Source organism: Taudactylus pleione, unplaced genomic scaffold, assembly GCF_031769625.1.
Source record: "Taudactylus pleione unplaced genomic scaffold, aTauple2 ptg000317l, whole genome shotgun sequence".
Taxonomy (NCBI): domain Eukaryota; kingdom Metazoa; phylum Chordata; class Amphibia; order Anura; family Myobatrachidae; genus Taudactylus; species Taudactylus pleione.
In genome coordinates this window covers 3,733,184-3,754,677 of record NW_028284718.1, presented here as the reverse complement: position 1 = coordinate 3,754,677, position 21,494 = coordinate 3,733,184, and the positions used below count along the sequence as shown (strand labels likewise).

General features: G+C 32.0%; 5 non-coding genes across 5 annotated transcripts; all 5 read right to left on the bottom strand.

Annotated features, from left to right (window-relative positions):
- Positions 1-259: 259 nt before the first annotated feature.
- Positions 260-331, bottom strand: TRNAP-UGG (transfer RNA proline (anticodon UGG)). The gene has a single exon. It is a non-coding gene; the product is annotated as a tRNA-Pro (tRNA).
- A 2,942-nt stretch (positions 332-3,273) lies between these two features.
- TRNAP-UGG (transfer RNA proline (anticodon UGG)) lies at positions 3,274-3,345 on the bottom strand. The gene has a single exon. It is a non-coding gene; the product is annotated as a tRNA-Pro (tRNA).
- Positions 3,346-5,505: 2,160 nt separating this feature from the next.
- On the bottom strand, positions 5,506-5,577 carry TRNAP-UGG (transfer RNA proline (anticodon UGG)). The gene has a single exon. It is a non-coding gene; the product is annotated as a tRNA-Pro (tRNA).
- A 2,160-nt stretch (positions 5,578-7,737) lies between these two features.
- On the bottom strand, positions 7,738-7,809 carry TRNAP-UGG (transfer RNA proline (anticodon UGG)). Its single transcript has one exon. It is a non-coding gene; the product is annotated as a tRNA-Pro (tRNA).
- Positions 7,810-19,552: 11,743 nt separating this feature from the next.
- On the bottom strand, positions 19,553-19,624 carry TRNAP-UGG (transfer RNA proline (anticodon UGG)). The gene has a single exon. It is a non-coding gene; the product is annotated as a tRNA-Pro (tRNA).
- Between the last annotated feature and the right edge of the window lie 1,870 nt (positions 19,625-21,494).

Here is a 21,494-nt window from a genome sequence, read left to right as displayed (position 1 = left end):
TGCAGTGACAAGATTTAAAAATGGCTACAGAGTTTGGACTTGTCTGATCGATAAAACCCAAGACTTGTCAAAAGCTATGTGTAAATCATGCATAAATAGAAGAAAGGCAATTGAAAAATGATGAAGGCAAGATTCATAAGTATTTACAAATTCTATTGGGAGTATGGCAAAAACAAAACTCAGTTGATGCTATTGACTTAGCCAATTGAGAAAATCAGATATATATTAACCATGAGATGCACCGTACATAAGAAATAGAAGGCTCATCCGGGATTTGAACCCGGGACCTCTCGCACCCAAAGCGAGAATCATACCCCTAGACCAACGAGCCAACTGAAAAAAGCCTGTTTTATTTGATTTCTTAACTGTTTTTATGTGAAAATGGTATTCTTTTAAAGCAGTCACTAATGTATACAAGGAGGAAATATTAGCATAAATAAAATATTTCCTAATAGTCAATATTTTTCTAAGTATACTTGCTTGGAAATTGCTGTACAAAGTTTTATGATGCCCAGCAGAGTTTTTCTAATGGATAAAACCCAAGACATGTCACATGCTATGTGCAGATAAGTACTTACAAATAATTTTAGCAGTTTGACAAAAATCAAAATTCAATTCTGCAAATAAGTAAATCCAATCTATTTTGAGAGTTTTGAAAAAACAAAATTCAGTTGAAATTCACTCTGGAAATTGACTTCAATAAGATAATGGAACCATGTCAAAGTATCTAAAAATTTGGGCTCGTCCAGGATTTGAACCCGTGACCTCTTGCACCCAAAGTGAGAATCATAGAGTCATCAAGTAAGCATGTTTAATTTGATTTCTTAACTGTTTTTATGTGAAAATTGTATTATTTTAAATTAGTCACTAATGTATACAATGTGGAAATATTAGAATAAATGAAATATTTCCTAATAGTAAATATTTTTCGAAGTATACTTGCTTGGAAATTGCTGTGCAAAGTTTTATGATGCCAGCAGAGTTTTTCTGATGGATAAAACCCAAGACATGTCACATGCTATGTGCAGATAAGTACTTACAAATAATTTTAGCAGTTTGACAAAAAGCAAAATTCAATTGTGCAAATAAGTAAATCCAATCTATTTTGAGAGTTTTGAAAAAACAACATTCAGTTGAAATTCACTCAGGAAATTGACATCAATAAGATAATGGAACCATGTCAAAAAATCTGAAAAGTTGGGCTCGTCCAGGATTTGAACCAGGGACCTCTCGCACCCAAAGTGAGAGTCATAGAATCATCAAGTAAGCATGTTTTATTTGATTTCTTAACTGTTTTTATGTGAAAATGGTATTCTTTTAAAGCAGTCACTAATGTATACAAGGAGGAAATATTATCATAAATAAAATATTTCCTAATAGTCAATATTTTTCTAAGTACACTTGCTTGGAAATTGCTGTGCAAAGTTTTATGATGCCCTGCAGAGTTTTTCAGTTGAAATTCACTCTGGAAATTGACTTCAATAAGATAATGGAACCATGTCAAAGTATCTAAAAATTTGGGCTCGTCCGGGATTTGAACCCGTGACCTCTTGCACCCAAAGTGAGAATCATAGAGTCATCAAGTAAGCATGTTTAATTTGATTTCTTAACTGTTTTTATGTGAAAATTGTATTATTTTAAATTAGTCACTAATGTATACAATGTGGAAATATTAGAATAAATGAAATATTTCCTAATAGTAAATATTTTTCGAAGTATACTTGCTTGGAAATTGCTATGCAAAGTTTTATGATGCCAGCAGAGTTTTTCTGATGGATAAAACCCAAGACATGTCACATGCTATGTGCAGATAAGTACTTACATATAATTTTAGCAGTTTGACAAAAAGCAAAATTCAATTGTGCAAATAAGTAAATCCAATCTATTTTGAGAGTTTTGAAAAAACAACATTCAGTTGAAATTCACTCAGGAAATTGACATCAATAAGATAATGGAACCATGTCAAAAAATCTGAAAAGTTGGGCTCGTCCAGGATTTGAACCAGGGACCTCTCGCACCCAAAGTGAGAGTCATAGAATCATCAAGTAAGCATGTTTTATTTGATTTCTTAACTGTTTTTATGTGAAAATGGTATTCTTTTAAAGCAGTCACTAATGTATACAAGGAGGAAAAATTATCATAAATAAAATATTTCCTAATAGTCAATATTTTTCTAAGTACACTTGCTTGGAAATTGCTGTGCAAAGTTTTATGATGCCCAGCAGAGTTTTTCTGATGGATAAAACCCAAGACATGTCACATGCTATGTGCAGGTAAGTAATTACAAATAATTTTAGCAGTTTGACAAAAAACAAAATACAATTGTGCAAATAAGCAAATCCAATCTATTTTGTGAGTTTTTAAAAAATAATATTCAGTTGAAGAATTTACTCAGGAAATTGACTTCAATAAGATAATGGAACCATGTCAAAGAATCTGAAAATTTGGGTTCGATCACGATTTGAACCTGGGACCTCTCGCACCCTAAGCGAGAATCATAACCCTAGACCAACAAGCCACCTACCTGAACATTTTTCTATTGATTTTTCAATTGATTTAAAGAAAATAGCTTTTTGTTTTTAAAAACACCATACACATTTATGTAAAAGTGAATTTGTAAAATAAATAAAATATTTCCTTATGGTCCAGTAGATAGTTTTCTAAGTATGCATATAGGAAAAGTGCAGGGACAAGATTTGTGACTGCCTACAGAGTTTGGACTTCTCTCATGGACGAAGCTAAAGACTTGTCATATGCAATGTACAAATCATGCTTCCAGACACAGAAGAAAGGCAAAAGATAACCTTGCAATTTCATTTTTGAACTTTTTGTGTTTCAAAATGAGACTATTCTTTTAAAACATTCAAAGCTATCTAGACAGTAGGGAACCTGCAGTTTTCCTAATATACCACAATACAGTTGAAATTTGAATAAGTATGCTCTTATTTTTAGAACAACTAAAATGTTTCCGTAGGATTCTATTAATAGTTTTCTTTGTGTGCTTATTTGGAAAGTGCAGTGACAAGATTTAAAAATGGCTACAGAGTTTGGACTTGTCTGATCGATAAAACCCAAGACTTGTCAAAAGCTATGTGTAAATCATGCATAAATAGAAGAAAGGCAATTGAAAAATGATGAAGGCAAGATTCATAAGTATTTACAAATTCTATTGGGAGTATGGCAAAAACAAAACTCAGTTGATGCTATTGACTTAGCCAATTGAGAAAATCAGATATATATTAACCATGAGATGCACCGTACATAAGAAATAGAAGGCTCGTCCGGGATTTGAACCCGGGACCTCTCGCACCCAAAGCGAGAATCATACCCCTAGACCAACGAGCCAACTGAAAAAAGCCTGTTTTATTTGATTTCTTAACTGTTTTTATGTGAAAATGGTATTCTTTTAAAGCAGTCACTAATGTATACAAGGAGGAAATATTAGCATAAATAAAATATTTCCTAATAGTCAATATTTTTCTAAGTATACTTGCTTGGAAATTGCTGTACAAAGTTTTATGATGCCCAGCAGAGTTTTTCTAATGGATAAAACCCAAGACATGTCACATGCTATGTGCAGATAAGTACTTACAAATAATTTTAGCAGTTTGACAAAAATCAAAATTCAATTCTGCAAATAAGTAAATCCAATCTATTTTGAGAGTTTTGAAAAATCAAAATTCAGTTGAAATTCACTCTGGAAATTGACTTCAATAAGATAATGGAACCATGTCAAAGTATCTAAAAATTTGGGCTCGTCCAGGATTTGAACCCGTGACCTCTTGCACCCAAAGTGAGAATCATAGAGTCATCAAGTAAGCATGTTTAATTTGATTTCTTAACTGTTTTTATGTGAAAATTGTATTATTTTAAAGTAGTCACTAATGTATACAATGTGGAAATATTAGAATAAATGAAATATTTCCTAATAGTAAATATTTTTCGAAGTATACTTGCTTGGAAATTGCTGTGCAAAGTTTTATGATGCCAGCAGAGTTTTTCTGATGGATAAAACCCAAGACATGTCACATGCTATGTGCAAATAAGTACTTACAAATAATTTTAGCAGTTTGACAAAAAGCAAAATTCAATTGTGCAAATAAGTAAATCCAATATATTTTGAGAGTTTTGAAAAAACAACATTCAGTTGAAATTCACTCAGGAAATTGACTTCAATAAGATAATGGAACCATGTCAAAAAATCTGAAAAGTTGGGCTCATCCAGGATTTGAACCCGGGACCTCTCGCACCCATAGTGAGAGTCATAGAATCATCAAGTAAGCATGTTTTATTTGATTTCTTAACTGTTTTTATACGAAAATGTTATTCTTTTAAAGCAGTCACTAATGTATACAAGGAGGAAATATTATCATAAATAAAATATTTCCTAATAGTCAATATTTTTCTAAGTACACTTGCTTGGAAATTGCTGTGCAAAGTTTTATGATGCCCAGCAGAGTTTTTCTGATGGATAAAACCCAAGACATGTCACATGCTATGTGAAGGTAAGTAATTACAAATAATTTTAGAAGTTTGACAAAAAACAAAATACAATTGTGCAAATAAGCAAATCCAATCTATTTTGTGAGTTTTTAAAAAATAACATTCAGTTGAAGAATTTACTCAGGAAATTGACTTCAATAAGATAATGGAACCATGTCAAAGAATCTGAAAATTTGGGTTCGATCACAATTTGAACCTGGGACCTCTCGCACCCTAAGCGAGAATCATAACCCTAGACCAACAAGCCACCTACCTGAACATTTTTCTATTGATTTTTCAATTGATTTAAAGAAAATAGCTTTTTGTTTTTAAAAACACCATACACATTTATGTAAAAGTGAATTTGTAAAATAAATAAAATATTTCCTTATGGTCCAGTAGATAGTTTTCTAAGTATGCATATAGGAAAAGTGCAGGGACAAGATTTGTGAGTGCCTACAGAGTTTGGACTTCTCTCATGGACGAAGCTAAAGACTTGTCATATGCAATGTACAAATCATGCTTCCAGACACAGAAGAAAGGCAAAAGAAAACCTTGCAATTTCATTTTTGAACTTTTTGTGTTTCAAAATGAGACTATTCTTTTAAAACATTCAAAGCTATCTAGACAGTAGGGAACCTGCAGTTTTCCTAATATACCACAATACAGTTGAAATTTGAATAAGTATGCTCTTATTTTTAGAACAACTAAAATGTTTCCGTAGGATTCTATTAATAGTTTTCTTTGTGTGCTTATTTATAAAGTGCAGTGACAAGATTTAAAAATGGCTACAGAGTTTGGACTTGTCTGATCGATAAAACCCAAGACTTGTCAAAAGCTATGTGTAAATCATGCATAAATAGAAGAAAGGCAATTGAAAAATGATGAAGGCAAGATTCATAAGTATTTACAAATTCTATTGGGAGTATGGCAAAAACAAAACTCAGTTGATGCTATTGACTTAGCCAATTGAGAAAATTAGATATATATTAACCATGAGATGCACCGTACATAAGAAATAGAAGGCTCGTCCGGGATTTGAACCCGGGACCTCTCGCACCCAAAGCGAGAATCATACCCCTAGACCAACGAGCCAACTGAAAAAAGCCTGTTTTATTTGATTTCTTAACTGTTTTTATGTGAAAATGGTATTCTTTTAAAGCAGTCACTAATGTATACAAGGAGGAAATATTAGCATAAATAAAATATTTCCTAATAGTCAATATTTTTCTAAGTATACTTGCTTGGAAATTGCTGTACAAAGTTTTATGATGCCCAGCAGAGTTTTTCTAATGGATAAAACCCAAGACATGTCACATGCTATGTGCAGATAAGTACTTACAAATAATTTTAGCAGTTTGACAAAAATCAAAATTCAATTCTGCAAATAAGTAAATCCAATCTATTTTGAGAGTTTTGAAAAATCAAAATTCAGTTGAAATTCACTCTGGAAATTGACTTCAATAAGATAATGGAACCATGTCAAAGTATCTAAAAATTTGGGCTCGTCCAGGATTTGAACCCGTGACCTCTTGCACCCAAAGTGAGAATCATAGAGTCATCAAGTAAGCATGTTTAATTTGATTTCTTAACTGTTTTTATGTGAAAATTGTATTATTTTAAAGTAGTCACTAATGTATACAATGTGGAAATATTAGAATAAATGAAATATTTCCTAATAGTAAATATTTTTCGAAGTATACTTGCTTGGAAATTGCTGTGCAAAGTTTTATGATGCCAGCAGAGTTTTTCTGATGGATAAAACCCAAGACATGTCACATGCTATGTGCAAATAAGTACTTACAAATAATTTTAGCAGTTTGACAAAAAGCAAAATTCAATTGTGCAAATAAGTAAATCCAATATATTTTGAGAGTTTTGAAAAAACAACATTCAGTTGAAATTCACTCAGGAAATTGACTTCAATAAGATAATGGAACCATGTCAAAAAATCTGAAAAGTTGGGCTCATCCAGGATTTGAACCCGGGACCTCTCGCACCCATAGTGAGAGTCATAGAATCATCAAGTAAGCATGTTTTATTTGATTTCTTAACTGTTTTTATACGAAAATGTTATTCTTTTAAAGCAGTCACTAATGTATACAAGGAGGAAATATTATCATAAATAAAATATTTCCTAATAGTCAATATTTTTCTAAGTACACTTGCTTGGAAATTGCTGTGCAAAGTTTTATGATGCCCAGCAGAGTTTTTCTGATGGATAAAACCCAAGACATGTCACATGCTATGTGAAGGTAAGTAATTACAAATAATTTTAGAAGTTTGACAAAAAACAAAATACAATTGTGCAAATAAGCAAATCCAATCTATTTTGTGAGTTTTTAAAAAATAACATTCAGTTGAAGAATTTACTCAGGAAATTGACTTCAATAAGATAATGGAACCATGTCAAAGAATCTGAAAATTTGGGTTCGATCACAATTTGAACCTGGGACCTCTCGCACCCTAAGCGAGAATCATAACCCTAGACCAACAAGCCACCTACCTGAACATTTTTCTATTGATTTTTCAATTGATTTAAAGAAAATAGCTTTTTGTTTTTAAAAACACCATACACATTTATGTAAAAGTGAATTTGTAAAATAAATAAAATATTTCCTTATGGTCCAGTAGATAGTTTTCTAAGTATGCATATAGGAAAAGTGCAGGGACAAGATTTGTGAGTGCCTACAGAGTTTGGACTTCTCTCATGGACGAAGCTAAAGACTTGTCATATGCAATGTACAAATCATGCTTCCAGACACAGAAGAAAGGCAAAAGAAAACCTTGCAATTTCATTTTTGAACTTTTTGTGTTTCAAAATGAGACTATTCTTTTAAAACATTCAAAGCTATCTAGACAGTAGGGAACCTGCAGTTTTCCTAATATACCACAATACAGTTGAAATTTGAATAAGTATGCTCTTATTTTTAGAACAACTAAAATGTTTCCGTAGGATTCTATTAATAGTTTTCTTTGTGTGCTTATTTATAAAGTGCAGTGACAAGATTTAAAAATGGCTACAGAGTTTGGACTTGTCTGATCGATAAAACCCAAGACTTGTCAAAAGCTATGTGTAAATCATGCATAAATAGAAGAAAGGCAATTGAAAAATGATGAAGGCAAGATTCATAAGTATTTACAAATTCTATTGGGAGTATGGCAAAAACAAAACTCAGTTGATGCTATTGACTTAGCCAATTGAGAAAATTAGATATATATTAACCATGAGATGCACCGTACATAAGAAATAGAAGGCTCGTCCGGGATTTGAACCCGGGACCTCTCGCACCCAAAGCGAGAATCATACCCCTAGACCAACGAGCCAACTGAAAAAAGCCTGTTTTATTTGATTTCTTAACTGTTTTTATGTGAAAATGGTATTCTTTTAAAGCAGTCACTAATCTTTACAAGGAGGAAATATTAGCATAAATAAAATATTTCCTAATAGTCAATATTTTTCTAAGTATACTTGCTTGGAAATTGCTGTACAAAGTTTTATGATGCCCAGCAGAGTTTTTCTAATGGATAAAACCCAAGACATGTCACATGCTATGTGCAGATAAGTACTTACAAATAATTTTAGCAGTTTGACAAAAATCAAAATTCAATTCTGCAAATAAGTAAATCCAATCTATTTTGAGAGTTTTGAAAAAACAAAATTCAGTTGAAATTCACTCTGGAAATTGACTTCAATAAGATAATGGAACCATGTCAAAGTATCTAAAAATTTGGGCTCGTCCGGGATTTGAACCCGTGACCTCTTGCACCCAAAGTGAGAATCATAGAGTCATCAAGTAAGCATGTTTAATTTGATTTCTTAACTGTTTTTATGTGAAAATTGTATTATTTTAAAGTAGTCACTAATGTATACAATGTGGAAATATTAGAATAAATGAAATATTTCCTAATAGTAAATATTTTTCGAAGTATACTTGCTTGGAAATTGCTGTGCAAAGTTTTCTGATGCCAGCAGAGTTTTTCTGATGGATAAAACCCAAGACATGTCACATGCTATGTGCAAATAAGTACTTACAAATAATTTTAGCAGTTTGACAAAAAGCAAAATTCAATTGTGCAAATAAGTAAATCCAATATATTTTGAGAGTTTTGAAAAAACAACATTCAGTTGAAATTCACTCAGGAAATTGACTTCAATAAGATAATGGAACCATGTCAAAAAATCTGAAAAGTTGGGCTCATCCAGGATTTGAACCTGGGACCTCTCGCACCCATAGTGAGAGTCATAGAATCATCAAGTAAGCATGTTTTATTTGATTTCTTAACTGTTTTTATACGAAAATGGTATTCTTTTAAAGCAGTCACTAATGTATACAAGGAGGAAATATTATCATAAATAAAATATTTCCTAATAGTCAATATTTTTCTAAGTACACTTGCTTGGAAATTGCTGTGCAAAGTTTTATGATGCCCAGCAGAGTTTTTCTGATGGATAAAACCCAAGACATGTCACATGCTATGTGCAGGTAAGTAATTACAAATAATTTTAGCAGTTTGACAAAAAGCAAAATTCAATTGTGCAAATAAGCAAATCCAATCTATTTTGTGAGTTTTTAAAAAATAATATTCAGTTGAAGAATTTACTCAGGAAATTGACTTCAATAAGATAATGGAACCATGTCAAAGAATCTGAAAATTTGGGTTCGATCACGATTTGAACCTGGGACCTCTCGCACCCTAAGTGAGAATCATAACCCTAGACCAACAAGCCACCTACCTGAACATTTTTCTATTGATTTTTCAATTGATTTAAAGAAAATAGCTTTTTGTTTTTAAAAACACCATACACATTTATGTAAAAATGAATTTGTAAAATAAATAAAATATTTCCTTATGGTCCAGTAGATAGTTTTCTAAGTATGCATATAGGAAAAGTGCAGGGACAAGATTTGTGAGTGCCTACAGAGTTTGGACTTCTCTCATGGACGAAGCTAAAGACTTGTCATATGCAATGTACAAATCATGCTTCCAGACACAGAAGAAAGGCAAAAGAAAACCTTGCAATTTCATTTTTGAACTTTTTGTGTTTCAAAATGAGTCTATTCTTTTAAAACATTCAAAGCTATCTAGACAGTAGGGAACCTGCAGTTTTCCTAATATACCACAATACAGTTGAAATTTGAATAAGTATGCTCTTATTTTTAGAACAACTAAAATGTTTCCGTAGGATTCTATTGATAGTTTTCTTTGTATGCTTATTTGGAAAGTGCAGTGACAAGATTTAAAAATGGCTACAGAGTTTGGACTTGTCTGATCGATAAAAACCAAGACTTGTCAAAAGCTATGTGTAAATCATGCATAAATAGAAGAAAGGCAATTGAAAAATGATGAAGGCAAGATTCATAAGTATGTACATTGGGAGTATGGCAAAAACAAAACTCAGTTGATACTATTGACTTAGCCAATTGAGAAAATCAGATATATATAAACCATGAGATGCACCGTAAAACAGAGGGCTCGTCCGTGATTTGAACCCGGGACCTCTCGTCCGTGATTTGAACCCGGGACCTCTCGCACCCAAAGCGAGAATCATACCCCTAGACCAATGTGCCAACTGAAACAAGTCTGTTTTATTTGATTTCTTAACTATTTTATATGAAAATGGTATTCTTTTAAAGCAGTCACTAATGTATACAAGGAGGAAATATTAGCATAAATAAAATATTTCCTAATAGTCAATATTTTTCTAAGTATACTTGCTTGGAAATTGCTGTGCAAAGTTTTATAATGCGCAGCAGAATTTTTCTGATGGATAAAACCCAAGACATGTCACATGCTATGTGCAGATAAGTACTTACAAATAATTTTAGCAGTTTGACAAAAAACAAAATTCAATTCTGCAAATAAGTAAATCCAATCTATTTTGAGAGTTTTGAAAAAACAACATTCAGTTGAAATTCACTCTGGAAATTGACTTCAATAAGATAATGGAACCATGTCAAAGAATCTAAAAATTTGGGCTCTTCCGGGATTTGAACCCGTGACCTCTCGCACCCAAAGTGAGAATCATAGAGTCATCAAGTAAGCATGTTTTATTTGATTTCTTAACTGTTTTTATGTGAAAATTGTATTATTTTAAAGCAGTCACTAATGTATACAAGGTGGAAATATTAGAATAAATAAAATATTTCCTAATAGTCAAGTATACTTGCTTGGAAATTGCTGTGCAATGTATTATGATGCCCAGCAGAGTTTTTCTGATGGATGAAACCCAAGACACGTCACATGCTATGTGCAGATAAGTGCTTGCAAATAATTTTAGCAGTTTGACAAAAAACAAAATTCAATTCTGCAAATAAGTAAATCCAATCTATTTTGAGAGTTTTGAAAAAACAACATTCAGTTGAAATTCACTCTGGAAATTGACTTCAATAAGATAATGGAACCATGTCAAAGAATCTAAAAATTTGGGCTTGTCCGGGATTTGAACCGGGGACCTCTCGTACCCAAAGTGAGAGTCATAGAATCTTCAAGTAAGCATGTTTTATATGATTTCTTAACTGTTTTTATGTTAAAATTGTATTATTTTAAAGCAGTCACTAATGTATACAAGGTAGAAATATTAGCATAAGTAATATATTTCCTAATAGTCAATATTTTTCTAAGTATACTTACTTGGAAATTGCTGTGCAAAGTTTTATGATGCCCAGCAGAGTTTTTCTGATGGATAAAACCCAAGACATGTCACATTCTTTATTCAGATAAGTACTTACAAATAATTTTAGCAGTCTGACAAAAAACAAAATTCAATTCTGCAAATAAGTAAATCCAATCTATATTGAGAGTTTTGAAAAAACAACATTCAGTTGAAATTCACTCAGGAAATTGACTTCAATAAGATAATGGAACCATGTCAAAGAATTTGAAAAGTTGGGCTCATCCAGGATTTGAACCCATGACCTCTCGCACTCAAAGTGAGAATCATAGAGTCATCAAGTAAGCATGTTTTATTTGATTTCTTAACTGTTTTTATGTGAAAATGGTATTCTTTTAAAGCAGTCACTAATGTATACAAGGAGGAAATATTAGCATAAATAAAATATTTCCTAATAGTCAATATTTTTCTAAGTATACTTGCTTGGAAATTGCTCTGCAAAGTTTTATGATGCCTAGCAGAGTTTTTCTGATGGATAAAACCCAAGACATGTCACATGCTATGTGCAGAAAAGTACTTACAAATAATATTAGCAGTTTGACAAAAAACAAAATTCAATTCTGCAAATAAGTAAATCCAATATATTTTGAGAGTTTTAAAAAAACAACATTCAGTTGAAATTCACTCTGGAAATTGATTTCAATTAGTCCATGTCAAAGAATCTGAAAATTTGGGCTCATCCACGATTTGAACCTGGGACCTCTCGCATCCTAAGTGAGAATCATAACCCTAGACCAACAAGCCACCTACCAGAACATTTTTCTGTTGGTTTTTCAATTGATTTAAAGAAAATAGCTTTTTGTTTTTAAAAACACCATACACATTTATGTAAAAATGAATTTGTAGAATAAATAAAATATTTCCTTATGGTCCAGTAGATAGTTTTCTAAGTATGCATATAGGAAAAGTGCAGGGACAAGATTTGTGAGTGCCTACAGAGTTTGGACTTTTCTCATAGACGAAGCTAAAGACTTGTCATATGCAATGTACAAATCATGCTTCCAGACACAGAAGAAATTGCTGTGCAAAGTTTTATGATGCCCAGCAGAGTTGTTCTGATGGATAAAACCCAAGACATGTCACATGCTATGTGCAGGTAAGTAATTACAAATAATTTTAGCAGTTTGACAAAAAACAAAATTCAATTGTGCAAATAAGCAAATCCAATCTATTTTGTGAGTTTTTAAAAAATAATATTCAGTTGAAGAATTTACTCAGGAAATTGACTTCAATAAGATAATGGAACCATGTCAAAGAATCTGAAAATTTGGGTTCGATCACGATTTGAACCTGGGACCTCTCGCACCCTAAGTGAGAATCATAACCCTAGACCAACAAGCCACCTACCTGAACATTTTTCTATTGATTTTTCAATTGATTTAAAGAAAATAGCTTTTTGTTTTTAAAAACACCATACACATTTATGTAAAAATGAATTTGTAAAATAAATAAAATATTTCCTTATGGTCCAGTAGATAGTTTTCTAAGTATGCATATAGGAAAAGTGCAGGGACAAGATTTGTGAGTGCCTACAGAGTTTGGACTTCTCTCATGGACGAAGCTAAAGACTTGTCATATGCAATGTACAAATCATGCTTCCAGACACAGAAGAAAGGCAATAGAAAACCTTGCAATTTCATTTTTGAACTTTTTGTGTTTCAAAATGAGTCTATTCTTTTAAAACATTCAAAGCTATCTAGACAGTAGGGAACCTGCAGTTTTCCTAATATACCACAATACAGTTGAAATTTGAATAAGTATGCTCTTATTTTTAGAACAACTAAAATGTTTCCGTAGGATTCTATTGATAGTTTTCTTTGTATGCTTATTTGGAAAGTGCAGTGACAAGATTTAAAAATGGCTACAGAGTTTGGACTTGTCTGATCGATAAAAACCAAGACTTGTCAAAAGCTATGTGTAAATCATGCATAAATAGAAGAAAGGCAATTGAAAAATGATGAAGGCAAGATTCATAAGTATGTACATTGGGAGTATGGCAAAAACAAAACTCAGTTGATACTATTGACTTAGCCAATTGAGAAAATCAGATATATATAAACCATGAGATGCACCGTAAAACAGAGGGCTCGTCCGTGATTTGAACCCGGGACCTCTCGTCCGTGATTTGAACCCGGGACCTCTCGCACCCAAGGCGAGAATCATACCCCTAGACCAATGTGCCAACTGAAACAAGTCTGTTTTATTTGATTTCTTAACTATTTTATATGAAAATGGTATTCTTTTAAAGCAGTCACTAATGTATACAAGGAGGAAATATTAGCATAAATAAAATATTTCCTAATAGTCAATATTTTTCTAAGTATACTTGCTTGGAAATTGCTGTGCAAAGTTTTATAATGCCCAGCAGAATTTTTCTGATGGATAAAACCCAAGACATGTCACATGCTATGTGCAGATAAGTACTTACAAATAATTTTAGCAGTTTGACAAAAAACAAAATTCAATTCTGCAAATAAGTAAATCCAATCTATTTTGAGAGTTTTGAAAAAACAACATTCAGTTGAAATTCACTCTGGAAATTGACTTCAATAAGATAATGGAACCATGTCAAAGAATCTAAAAATTTGGGCTCATCCGGGATTTGAACCCGTGACCTCTCGCACCCAAAGTGAGAATCATAGAGTCATCAAGTAAGCATGTTTTATTTGATTTCTTAACTGTTTTTATGTGAAAATTGTATTATTTTAAAGCAGTCACTAATGTATACAAGGTGGAAATATTAGAATAAATAAAATATTTCCTAATAGTCAAGTATACTTGCTTGGAAATTGCTGTGCAATGTATTATGATGCCCAGCAGAGTTTTTCTGATGGATGAAACCCAAGACACGTCACATGCTATGTGCAGATAAGTGCTTGCAAATAATTTTAGCAGTTTGACAAAAAACAAAATTCAATTCTGCAAATAAGTAAATCCAATCTATTTTGAGAGTTTTGAAAAAACAACATTCAGTTGAAATTCACTCTGGAAATTGACTTCAATAAGATAATGGAACCATGTCAAAGAATCTAAAAATTTGGGCTTGTCCGGGATTTGAACCGGGGACCTCTCGTACCCAAAGTGAGAGTCATAGAATCTTCAAGTAAGCATGTTTTATATGATTTCTTAACTGTTTTTATGTTAAAATTGTATTATTTTAAAGCAGTCACTAATGTATACAAGGTAGAAATATTAGCATAAGTAATATATTTCCTAATAGTCAATATTTTTCTAAGTATACTTACTTGGAAATTGCTGTGCAAAGTTTTATGATGCCCAGCAGAGTTTTTCTGATGGATAAAACCCAAGACATGTCACATTCTTTATTCAGATAAGTACTTACAAATAATTTTAGCAGTCTGACAAAAAACAAAATTCAATTCTGCAAATAAGTAAATCCAATCTATATTGAGAGTTTTGAAAAAACAACATTCAGTTGAAATTCACTCAGGAAATTGACTTCAATAAGATAATGGAACCATGTCAAAGAATTTGAAAAGTTGGGCTCATCCAGGATTTGAACCCATGACCTCTCGCACTCAAAGTGAGAATCATAGAGTCATCAAGTAAGCATGTTTTATTTGATTTCTTAACTGTTTTTATGTGAAAATGGTATTCTTTTAAAGCAGTCACTAATGTATACAAGGAGGAAATATTAGCATAAATAAAATATTTCCTAATAGTCAATATTTTTCTAAGTATACTTGCTTGGAAATTGCTCTGCAAAGTTTTATGATGCCTAGCAGAGTTTTTCTGATGGATAAAACCCAAGACATGTCACATGCTATGTGCAGATAAGTACTTACAAATAATATTAGCAGTTTGACAAAAAACAAAATTCAATTCTGCAAATAAGTAAATCCAATATATTTTGAGAGTTTTAAAAAAACAACATTCAGTTGAAATTCACTCTGGAAATTGATTTCAATTAGTCCATGTCAAAGAATCTGAAAATTTGGGCTCATCCACGATTTGAACCTGGGACCTCTCGCATCCTAAGTGAGAATCATAACCCTAGACCAACAAGCCACCTACCAGAACATTTTTCTGTTGGTTTTTCAATTGATTTAAAGAAAATAGCTTTTTGTTTTTAAAAACACCATACACATTTATGTAAAAATGAATTTGTAGAATAAATAAAATATTTCCTTATGGTCCAGTAGATAGTTTTCTAAGTATGCATATAGGAAAAGTGCAGGGACAAGATTTGTGAGTGCCTACAGAGTTTGGACTTTTCTCATAGACGAAGCTAAAGACTTGTCATATGCAATGTACAAATCATGCTTCCAGACACAGAAGAAATTGCTGTGCAAAGTTTTATGATGCCCAGCAGAGTTGTTCTGATGGATAAAACCCAAGACATGTCACATGCTATGTGCAGGTAAGTAATTACAAATAATTTTAGCAGTTTGACAAAAAACAAAATTCAATTGTGCAAATAAGCAAATCCAATCTATTTTGTGAGTTTTTAAAAAATAATATTCAGTTGAAGAATTTACTCAGGAAATTGACTTCAATAAGATAATGGAACCATGTCAAAGAATCTGAAAATTTGGGTTCGATCACGATTTGAACTTGGGACCTCTCGCACCTTAAGCGAGAATCATAACCCTAGACCAACAAGCCACCTACCTGAACATTTTTCTATTGATTTTTCAATTGATTTAAAGAAAATAGCTTTTTGTTTTTAAAAACACCATACACATTTATGTAAAAATGAATTTGTAAAATAAATAAAATATTTCCTTATGGTCCAGTAGATAGTTTTCTAAGTATGCATATAGGAAAAGTGCAGGGACAAGATTTGTGAGTGCCTACAGAGTTTGGACTTCTCTCATGGACGAAGCTAAAGACTTGTCATATGCAATGTACAAATCATGCTTCCAGACACAGAAGAAAGGCAAAAGAAAACCTTGCAATTTCATTTTTGAACTTTTTGTGTTTCAAAATGAGACTATTCTTTTAAAACATTCAAAGCTATCTAGACAGTAGGGAACCTGCAGTTTTCCTAATATACCACAATACAGTTGAAATTTGAATAAGTATGCTCTTATTTTTAGAACAACTAAAATGTTTCCGTAGGATTCTATTGATAGTTTTCTTTGTGTGCTTATTTGGATAGTGCAGTGACAAGATTTAAAAATGGCTACAGAGTTTGGACTTGTCTGATCGATAAAACCCAAGACTTGTCAAAAGCTATGTGTAAATCATGCATAAATAGAAGAAAGGCAATTGAAAAATGATGAAGGCAAGATTCATAAGTATGTACAAATTCTATTGGGAGTATGGCAAAAACAAAACTCAGTTGATACTATTAACTAGCCAATTGAGAAAATCAGATATATATAAACCATGAGATGCACCGTAAAAAAGAAATAGAGGGCTCGTCCGTGATTTGAACCCGGGACCTCTCGCACCCAAAGCGAGAATCATACCCCTAGACCAATGTGCCAACTGAAATAAGTCTGTTTTATTTGATTTCTTAACTATTTTATATGAAAATGGTATTCTTTTAAAGCAGTCACTAATGTATACAAGGAGGAAATATTAGCATAAATAAAATATTTCCTAATAGTCAATATTTTTCTAAGTATACTTGCTTGGAAATTGCTGTACAAAGTTTTATGATGCCCAGCAGAGTTTTTCTAATGGATAAAACCCAAGACATGTCACATGCTATGTGCAGATAAGTACTTACAAATAATTTTAGCAGTTTGACAAAGATCAAAATTCAATTCTGCAAATAAGTAAATCCAATCTATTTTGAGAGTTTTGAAAAAACAAAATTCAGTTGAAATTCACTCTGGAAATTGACTTCAATAAGATAATGGAACCATGTCAAAGTATCTAAAAATTTGGGCTCGTCCGGGATTTGAACCAATGACCTCTTGCACCCAAAGTGAGAATCATAGAGTCATCAAGTAAGCATGTTTAATTTGATTTCTTAACTGTTTTTATGTGAAAATTGTATTATTTTAAATTAGTCACTAATGTATACAATGTGGAAATATTAGAATAAATGAAATATTTCCTAATAGTAAATATTTTTCGAAGTATACTTGCTTGGAAATTGCTGTGCAAAGTTTTATGATGCCAGCAGAGTTTTTCTGATGGATAAAACCCAAGACATGTCACATGCTATGTGCAGATAAGTACTTACAAATAATTTTAGCAGTTTGACAAAAAGCAAAATTCAATTGTGCAAATAAGTAAATCCAATCTATTTTGAGAGTTTTGAAAAAAACAACATTCAGTTGAAATTCACTCAGGAAATTGACATCAATAAGATAATGGAACCATGTCAAAAAATCTGAAAAGTTGGGCTCGTCCAGGATTTGAACCAGGGACCTCTCGCACCCAAAGTGAGAGTCATAGAATCATCAAGTAAGCATGTTTTATTTGATTTCTTAACTGTTTTTATGTGAAAATGGTATTCTTTTAAAGCAGTCACTAATGTATACAAGGAGGAAATATTATCATAAATAAAATATTTCCTAATAGTCAATATTTTTCTAAGTACACTTGCTTGGAAATTGCTGTGCAAAGTTTTATGATGCCCAGCAGAGTTTTTCAGTTGAAATTCACTCTGGAAATTGACTTCAATAAGATAATGGAACCATGTCAAAGTATCTAAAAATTTGGGCTCGTCCGGGATTTGAACCCGTGACCTCTTGCACCCAAAGTGAGAATCATAGAGTCATCAAGTAAGCATGTTTAATTTGATTTCTTAACTGTTTTTATGTGAAAATTGTATTATTTTAAATTAGTCACTAATGTATACAATGTGGAAATATTAGAATAAATGAAATATTTCCTAATAGTAAATATTTTTCGAAGTATACTTGCTTGGAAATTGCTGTGCAAAGTTTTATGATGCCAGCAGAGTTTTTCTGATGGATAAAACCCAAGACATGTCACATGCTATGTGCAGATAAGTACTTACATATAATTTTAGCAGTTTGACAAAAAGCAAAATTCAATTGTGCAAATAAGTAAATCCAATCTATTTTGAGAGTTTTGAAAAAACAACATTCAGTTGAAATTCACTCAGGAAATTGACATCAATAAGATAATGGAACCATGTCAAAAAATCTGAAAAGTTGGGCTCGTCCAGGATTTGAACCAGGGACCTCTCGCACCCAAAGTGAGAGTCATAGAATCATCAAGTAAGCATGTTTTATTTGATTTCTTAACTGTTTTTATGTGAAAATTGTATTCTTTTAAAGCAGTCACTAATGTATACAAGGAGGAAATATTATCATAAATAAAATATTTCCTAATAGTCAATATTTTTCTAAGTACACTTGCTTGGAAATTGCTGTGCAAAGTTTTATGATGCCCAGCAGAGTTTTTCTGATGGATAAAACCCAAGACATGTCACATGCTGTGTGCAGGTAAGTAATTACAAATAATTTTAGCAGTTTGACAAAAAACAAAATACAATTGTGCAAATAAGCAAATCCAATCTATTTTGTGAGTTTTTAAAAAATAATATTCAGTTGAAGAATTTACTCAGGAAATTGACTTCAATAAGATAATGGAACCATGTCAAAGAATCTGAAAATTTGGGTTCGATCACGATTTGAACCTGGGACCTCTCGCACCCTAAGCGAGAATCATAACCCTAGACCAACAAGCCACCTACCTGAACATTTTTCTATTGATTTTTCAATTGATTTAAAGAAAATAGCTTTTTGTTTTTAAAAACACCATACACATTTATGTAAAAGTGAATTTGTAAAATAAATAAAATATTTCCTTATGGTCCAGTAGATAGTTTTCTAAGTATGCATATAGGAAAAGTGCAGGGACAAGATTTGTGACTGCCTACAGAGTTTGGACTTCTCTCATGGACGAAGCTAAAGACTTGTCATATGCAATGTACAAATCATGCTTCCAGACACAGAAGAAAGGCAAAAGACAACCTTGCAATTTCATTTTTGAACTTTTTGTGTTTCAAAATGAGACTATTCTTTTAAAACATTCAAAGCTATCTAGACAGTAGGGAACCTGCAGTTTTCCTAATATACCACAATACAGTTGAAATTTGAATAAGTATGCTCTTATTTTTAGAACAACTAAAATGTTTCCATAGGATTCTATTAATAGTTTTCTTTGTGTGCTTATTTGGAAAGTGCAGTGACAAGATTTAAAAATGGCTACAGAGTTTGGACTTGTCTGATCGATAAAACCCAAGACTTGTCAAAAGCTATGTGTAAATCATGCATAAATAGAAGAAAGGCAATTGAAAAATGATGAAGGCAAGATTCATAAGTATTTACAAATTCTATTGGGAGTATGGCAAAAACAAAACTCAGTTGATGCTATTGACTTAGCCAATTGAGAAAATCAGATATATATTAACCATGAGATGCACCGTACATAAGAAATAGAAGGCTCGTCCGGGATTTGAACCCGGGACCTCTCGCACCCAAAGCGAGAATCATACCCCTAGACCAACGAGCCAACTGAAAAAAGCCTGTTTTATGTGATTTCTTAACTGTTTTTATGTGAAAATGGAATTCTTTTAAAGCAGTCACTAATGTATACAAGGAGGAAATATTAGCATAAATAAAATATTTCCTAATAGTCAATATTTTTCTAAGTATACTTGCTTGGAAATTGCTGTACAAAGTTTTATGATGCCCAGCAGAGTTTTTCTAATGGATAAAACCCAAGACATGACACATGCTATGTACAGATAAGTACTTACAAATAATTTTAGCAGTTTGACAAAAATCAAAATTCAATTCTGCAAATAAGTAAATCCAATCTATTTTGAGAGTTTTGAAAAAACAAAATTCAGTTGAAATTCACTCTGGAAATTGACTTCAATAAGATAATGGAACCATGTCAAAGTATCTAAAAATTTGGGCTCGTCCAGGATTTGAACCCGTGACCTCTTGCACCCAAAGTGAGAATCATAGAGTCATCAAGTAAGCATGTTTAATTTGATTTCTTAACTGTTTTTATGTGAAAATTGTATTATTTTAAAGTAGTCACTAATGTATACAATGTGGAAATATTAGAATAAATGAAATATTTCCTAATAGTAAATATTTTTCGAAGTATACTTGCTTGGAAATTGCTGTGCAAAGTTTTATGATGCCAGCAGAGTTTTTCTGATGGATAAAACCCAAGACATGTCACATGCTATGTGCAAATAAGTACTTACAAATAATTTTAGCAGTTTGACAAAAAGCAAAATTCAATTGTGCAAATAAGTAAATCCAATATATTTTGAGAGTTTTGAAAAAACAACATTCAGTTGAAATTCACTCAGGAAATTGACTTCAATAAGATAATGGAACCATGTCAAAAAATCTGAAAAGTTGGGCTCATCCAGGATTTGAACCCAGGACCTCTCGCACCCATAGTGAGAGTCATAGAATCATCAAGTAAGCATGTTTTATTTGATTTCTTAACTGTTTTTATACGAAAATGGTATTCTTTTAAAGCAGTCACTAATGTATACAAGGAGGAAATATTATCATAAATAAAATATTTCCTAATAGTCAATATTTTTCTAAGTACACTTGCTTGGAAATTGCTGTGCAAAGTTTTATGATGCCCAGCAGAGTTTTTCTGATGGATAAAACCCAAGACATGTCACATGCTATGTGCAGGTAAGTAATTACAAATAATTTTAGCAGTTTGACAAAAAACAAAATTCAATTGTGCAAATAAGCAAATCCAATCTATTTTGTGAGTTTTTAAAAAATAATATTCAGTTGAAGAATTTACTCAGGAAATTGACTTCAATAAGATAATGGAACCATGTCAAAGAATCTGAAAATTTGGGTTCGATCACGATTTGAACCTGGGACCTCTCGCACCCTAAGTGAGAATCATAACCCTAGACCAACAAGCCACCTACCTGAACATTTTTCTATTGATTTTTCAATTGATTTAAAGAAAATAGCTTTTTGTTTTTAAAAACACCATACACATTTATGTAAAAATGAATTTGTAAAATAAATAAAATATTTCCTTATGGTCCAGTAGATAGTTTTCTAAGTATGCATATAGGAAAAGTGCAGGGACAAGATTTGTGAGTGCCTACAGAGTTTGGACTTCTCTCATGGACGAAGCTAAAGACTTGTCATATGCAATGTACAAATCATGCTTCCAGACACAGAAGAAAGGCAAAAGAAAACCTTGCAATTTCATTTTTGAACTTTTTGTGTTTCAAAATGAGACTATTCTTTTAAAACATTCAAAGCTATCTAGACAGTAGGGAACCTGCAGTTTTCCTAATATACCACAATACAGTTGAAATTTGAATAAGTATGCTCTTATTTTTAGAACAACTAAAATGTTTCCGTAGGATTCTATT